Source organism: Microcaecilia unicolor, chromosome 5 (assembly GCF_901765095.1).
Source record: "Microcaecilia unicolor chromosome 5, aMicUni1.1, whole genome shotgun sequence".
In the NCBI taxonomy this organism is placed as follows: domain Eukaryota; kingdom Metazoa; phylum Chordata; class Amphibia; order Gymnophiona; family Siphonopidae; genus Microcaecilia; species Microcaecilia unicolor.
Genome location: NC_044035.1, coordinates 135,556,531 through 135,563,158, shown reverse-complemented (window position 1 = coordinate 135,563,158; position 6,628 = coordinate 135,556,531).

The following is a 6,628-nucleotide window of genomic DNA, read 5'->3' as shown; positions in this document are numbered from 1 at the left end:
TGACCAGCAGGCTCATTTTCGAAAGAGATGGATGTCCAAAAAGTGACATAAATCGACATTTGGACGTCCATCTCACAGAAACGTCCAAATCGGTATAATTGAAACCTCATTTTGGACGTCTTTCTCCGAAGTCCATCAGAAGAACGTCCAAATCTCAAGGGAGTGTATCAGGGGCATGTTCGTTGGGCGTTGGACTTGGGCATTCCTAAGATTTGGACGTCTTTGAGCCATAATGGAACAAAGCAAAGACATCCAGCACTAAAACTTTGACGTTTTGAGCTAGACCTGTTTTTATTACGAATAAGGCACAAAAAGGTGCCCCAAAATGACCAGATGACCACTGGAGGGATTCGGGGATGACCTCCCCTTACTCCTCCAGTGGTCACTAACCCCCTCCCAACCCCCAAAATTGTGATGAAAAACATTACTTGACAGCCTCTATGCCAGCCTCAGATGTCATACTCAGGCCCATTACAGTAGCATGCATGTCCCTGGAGTAGTTTAGTAGTGGGTACAGTGCACTGAATACAGGTGAACCCAGGCCCATACCCCCACTACCTGTTACACTTGTGGAGGAAACTGCGAGCTCTCCAAAACTCACCAGAAACCCACTGTATCCACATATAGGTGCCCCCTTCACCCATAAGGGCTATGGTAGTTGTGTACAGTTGGGGGTAATGGGTTTTGGGGGGGTTTGGGGGGGGGCTCAGCGCACAAGGTAAGGGAGCAATGGTCAGATGAGTACCTGAGAGCTTTTTATGAAGTCCACTGCAGTGCCCCCTAGGGTGCCCGATTGCTGTCCTGGGATGCCAGGGGGACCAGTCTACTAAAAATGCTGGCACCTCCCAAATCCCAATGGCTTGACTTTGGATGTTTTACACTTGAACATTTTTGTTTTCGAAAATGGCCACAAATCAAAAACATCTAAATTGCAAAACCTCCAAATCACAGGATGACCATGGTATTTTTGAACACAAAAGATGGATGTCCATCTTTTTCAAAAATGGCCTTCCCGGTTCAGAATTTGAATGTCTTTGTAAAACGTCCAAATTCAGACTTAGACGTTTCTTTCGAAAATGCCCCTACTAGCAATTCTGAATTTCCTTTTTGCCATCTATAGTCTATGGAGGACTTCTACAGGAAGCATAAAGTTGCTTTTCTGCCTCTACATATCACTGATCTTAACCATGATATAAGGTTATTTTTCCCTGTAGATCTGGTCAGTAGAATACAAACATAAATAGAGCACTCTGATGATATGCAAAATTTACTGACACTGCAGTTACCTATCAGTATGTCTGCCTACTTCCCTGCACAGACTGAGAGTAATTTTATAAGTGGGGCATACCTGGAGTATTCTAATCATTTGTACATGAAGTGGCCATGCACTGTAAGGTATTTTAGGCATTTTTATGTGGATATGGCACATGTAAATTACCTTTGATAAAATACCAAACAGTGAAAAGCATATGCTTGGAATTGATGACACATAGGAACACTGTTTACTAAGGTGTGCTAGCATTTTTAGTGCACAGTAAATGCTAGAGATACCCATATTTTCCTAGGGGCGTGTCTAACATTAGCGTGTGCTAATTTTTAGTGCATGCTAAAAACGCATGGCTTAGTAAACAGGTTGGAAATTTGTTGAAGTGCACAGTAACAGGCTCATTTTCAAAAGAGAAGGATGCCCATCTTTCGACACAAATTGGAAGATGAGCATCCTTCTCCCAGGGTCGTCCAAATCGGTAAAATCGAAAGCCAATTTTGGACATCCCCAACGACTTTCCGTCACAGGAACGGCCAAAGTTCAAGAGGGCATATCGGAGGCATAGCAAAGGCGGGACTTGAGCGTGCCTAACACATAGATGTCCTCAACCCATAATGGAAAAAAAGGGCGTCCCTGACGAGCACTTGGATGACTTTACCTGGTCGTGTTTTTCTTACGACCAAGGCACAAAAAGGTGGCCGAAATGACCAGTTGACCCCCGGAGAGAATCGGGGATGACCTCCCCTTACTCCCCAGTGGTCACTAACCCCCACCCACCCCCAAAAAAATCTTAAAAATATTTTTTCCCAACCTCTATGTCAGCCTCAGATGTCATACTCAGGTCCATCACAGCAGTATGCAGGTCCCTGGAGCAGTTTTAGTGGGTGCAGTGCACTTCAGGCAGGCGGACCCAGGCTCATCCCCTCCTACCTGTTATGTTTGTGGAGGAAACAGTGAGCCCTCCAAAACCCACCACAAACGCACTGGACGTTTCTTTCGAAAATGCCCCTCTAATTGTCATTAATTAGATTTTACGCACAGAACTTGCTAAGCATATTGTACAGAGCTCTGCTTGTAAATTCTAAGATGCAGAACCAAAAAGGGGGTATAGCCATGGGTGTGGAATGAGTGGGTCATAAGCATTTCTATAATCTATGCGTGCTGATATAGAATGCACCTGCTCCGTTCCTAACTTATTCACTGGCATTTACACCGTATTTTACTTGGCATAAATACCTGTGACTAAATTTAGTTTTGTAGAAGGGCACTAGGCATATTCTATAAACTGTGCAAACTTTAATTAGAGTTTCTAGAATGGTATCATGGATAGAATCAAGTCTAATATGATTTACACACAAGAAAATGCTTCATAGACTTACCTCAGATTGTAAGTAGTTTTGAGCATTAGGGTTCCTTTTACTAAGGTGTGCTGAAAAATGGCTTGAGGTAGTGTAGGCGCAGGTTTTGGGCGCGCGCCAAATCATTTTTCAGTGCACCTGTAAAAAAGCCATTTTTAACATTTTTGCCGAAAATGGAGATGCGGCAAAATCAATTGCCACGCATCCATTTTCAGTCGGAGATCTTACCGCCAGCCATTGACCTAACAGTAAAGTCTCATGCGGTAACCTTGCGGTAATGACCTACGTGCGTCAAATGCCACTTGGCATGTGTAGTTGATGCACGCCAGAAAATAAAAAAATATTTTTCTAGGGGATGTTACGGGCGTTTCAAAAGTGAAATTACCGAAAGGGCCACGTGGTAGCCGTGCAGTAACTCCATTTTGGCATGCATTGGGCAAGCATAGACACTTATGTGGCTTGGTAAAAAGGCCCCTTAATATTTTAAGTACGTCCAACATCTTGTGATGTACTACAAGTTTAGTGTTGCCATTTTAGATAACTGACAGATGCATAGATTTAATGAATTTTAGAAAAATCACAGTATTTTACACCTGATATTTTTTACAGAAGAACGAAGAAAAAATAGTACAGAGAGTGTATGCTAAACAGTTAAATTGGGTATTAGCATGTGATAGCCTTTATCATAGAGCCACACTAACGTCTATTACTCACAAACCATCCAGCATGGTAAATCCTATAATAGCTGCATAGAGTACATAGGAGCAGGATCTAGATGGGTCATTGGCAGAGAGCGAGGACATCACCCACCCTGACAGCTACTGAAATTCTACTGCTAGGGACATTACTGGCCATTTTGAACCTGGTGCTGGAGAGGGAAAGATTGATTGGTGATCTATTTTGCTCTGAGACTGTAAACACCAGGGAACCCCCTTGACGTGAAGAGAAAGGAGGGGCGGCTTGAAGATGGTCTTTGAGAGCACTTCAGGATGTACTTTGGGGATAGGGGAAAGAGCCAATAGATACAAGAGGTATTGATTGAGATATCCTGTTATCTATGGGGTCATGGTACATGCATTGGCAGATAGCATCAATAAATCTATACTATCTGCTGACAAATTTACATTATTGTAAGGTTCTGGCTTTGTGGTAAATTGAGGGCAGATGTTTGCCATGGCCTTGGCTTTGCACTGATTACACCTTGAGTTTTGCACTTCTGGTGTGTAAGTGCATACTCTTACCACACATTAGTAAAGTTCCAATATATTTTGGAAATAACATGCACATATATGATTTTGCAGAACAATCTAAAAATGCCTCTGAAAATATCTCACAATCTGACTAAAACTATATATGTCACTATGCACCATATGGACTTTTAGCTGGATGGAGGATTTTTTTGTTTTGCTTTTTAAAGATTCTAAACCAGACTTTGAAAGAGTTTGTGGCCAAAGATAGGAAAAACTGGGATTCTCTATTCATGTATATACTATTCGCAATCAGGGAGGTGCTCCAGATTTCAACAGGATTCTCTCCATTTGGAATGTTACTTGGGAGGAGACCTATGGGAATCCTGGGTTTGCTTCTGGAAGCTTGGGAAGAAGAACCCAGTCTGGGAAGGAACTTGGCCAAATAAGTGCTCACCGTGCAGGAGAGGCTAAAGAAAGTTGGTAAGGCCACCAAGCTCTGCCTTGATAAGGCTCAAGTGGGTAAAGCCCAGATCCTACAACCAGAATGCATTGCAATGAACCTTTCAGCTAGGGTACAGAGTCTTAGTCCTTTTACCCTCCTCAGAGAGTAAACTATTATGCAAGTGGCAGGGTCCTTATGAAGTTATGAAAAGACAGGTCCTGTCAATTATAAGGTGGCTGTTATGACCCGGTAGTAGTGAGCCCATGTGCCCCAACTGAGCACGGCAGAGATGGAGTGACACCGCACTCGGTCAGGTAGCCAGACAACCCCTAGCTTCACCTGGGAAATGACCACCGTTCACCGGGAGTTGAGCTCCCAGCTGCAGGTGGTCACCAGGACTTCTGGAACCGGCGGGGTGTACGGCCACCAACCAGACAGGCGGGAGAACTGACATAGTCCAAGGAAAAGGAAGATGGCAAAACAACAGAGTAGTCAGGAGACAGTCCAAGGTCTGGGCAGGCAGCAATACAGCAGAGTAGTCAGGAAACAATCCGAGGATCAAAACACAGGAAACAGGATAACCGGTAACAGAACACAGACGGGAACTACAAACTCTGCAGCAATAGAAGCCGAAGCAATGATTGACTGGAGGCAGGGCTTTAAATAGTGTAGGAACCAGTCTAAAACATGTGCAGCTGATTCAAGATGGCAGCCTCCATCAGAAGAGATGCTCTATGTCCAAATATGTACTTCCTTCCTGAGGCTGCCTAGAACCAAGATGGCCGCCCTTAAAGGCTGATCAAACTGCACTTCCCAAGATGGCCACCGCCACAACTGAACCAACCAAGATGGCCGCCGCCAGGAGCAGCCAGGTAGGAGTGTAACAGTGGCCTAACCTGAGAAGATCTTCCACATCAATTTGTTGGAAAGCGGGGTCCCCATGACTGCAGCCCTAGTCCAAAGAGATGACTTTGGGCCTAAGTCCCGACATAATCCGTACTCTTGCAAGTTACATTTGTTGACTAGCTCTCCGTCTCACAGAAGGCTGACCTAGAGCGGTTGGTATGCCAGAATGAATATGTAATTTCTGAAGTACCTGGCTGGACCAACTTTTCAACTCACAGAGTCATCCAATCTAATCTAATCTAGTTCTTACTGACCATAGTTCCGTAGGATTCACAGTGGTTTACAAATTGGGGTCATCTGGGGAGGGTGATACAGAGGGTTAAAGGAGTCAACAAGATAGACTGTTAAAGAGTGTTCAAAGGGAGGGTAAGTTGGTGGGGAGTGTGGTAGGCTAGTATGGACCTAGGCAATGGTCTGAATATTGATTAGCTATCAAATAGGTAGGTCTTAAGCAGTTTCCTGAATTGGATGTAGGAAGGTTGTGTTTTTAGGGACAGTGGTAGCGTGTTCCATTGGCATGCTCCATGAAAAGGGAATGATTTTTCAAGAATAGTCTTTAGATTGGATTTCCTGGTGGAATGATAGCCGTCAGTGTCCTACGGTAACAGAGATTTCTTGAGGAAATTATTTATAATGAACAAAATCATGTTATTTTTTTGTCTCCTAAACTGGTGTAGTATTTTCAATGATGCCTTTTTATATGCTCCATGGCTGGTAAAATGGGTGTGACTACTATAGGGGTAGATCCATAGTGATCCTGCCATAAGGTTCCCTTATATAAGTTCCAGTACTTTTTTTCCTACAAGAAAAGAACTGGCTGCCACTGCTGTGTTGGAAAAGCAGGCAGGCAGAAGAAGGCTCAGGCTGCATTGGTCTCATCTCCTACTCCTGTGTGCCAGCTGGGACCCAAAATATCAAGTTAACGCATTAACGTTTTCTCTGCCACTGCAGGCCCTTCTTCCTGCTTCATTCCGCCTCCTCCTGTGCAAAATACTTCCGTTTCTGCCAAAGGAGAGATCATGGCAGAAAGAGGATCTGTGGCGTCAGAGAAAAGTTAACGTGTTAACTTGGGTCCCAGCCAGCACACACGAACACAAGAGCAGGAGAGAAAACAGACATGGAGGAGGGAGCAGACACTGAGGATTAAGCAGCAATTGAGGTGTGAGGGCTGGGCTGAGTGGGGAAAAAGAATGAGAAGGGGTGTGTACTGGAACAGGAGAGAAAACAGACATGGAGGCGGGAGCAGACACTGAGGATTAAGCGGCAATTGAGATGTGAGGGCTAGGCTGAGTGGGGAAAAAGGTTGAGAAGGGGTGTGTACTGAATGTTAATTATATTCTGGTCCCTTTAAGATGGCACCCTGGAGCATCCAGCCACATTTTAGTGGCAAAATATTCCCAGAATGGAAACTTAATGCCAACTCAAAGCAACAACTATATCCATCGTTGTACTGAGTATTGGATTT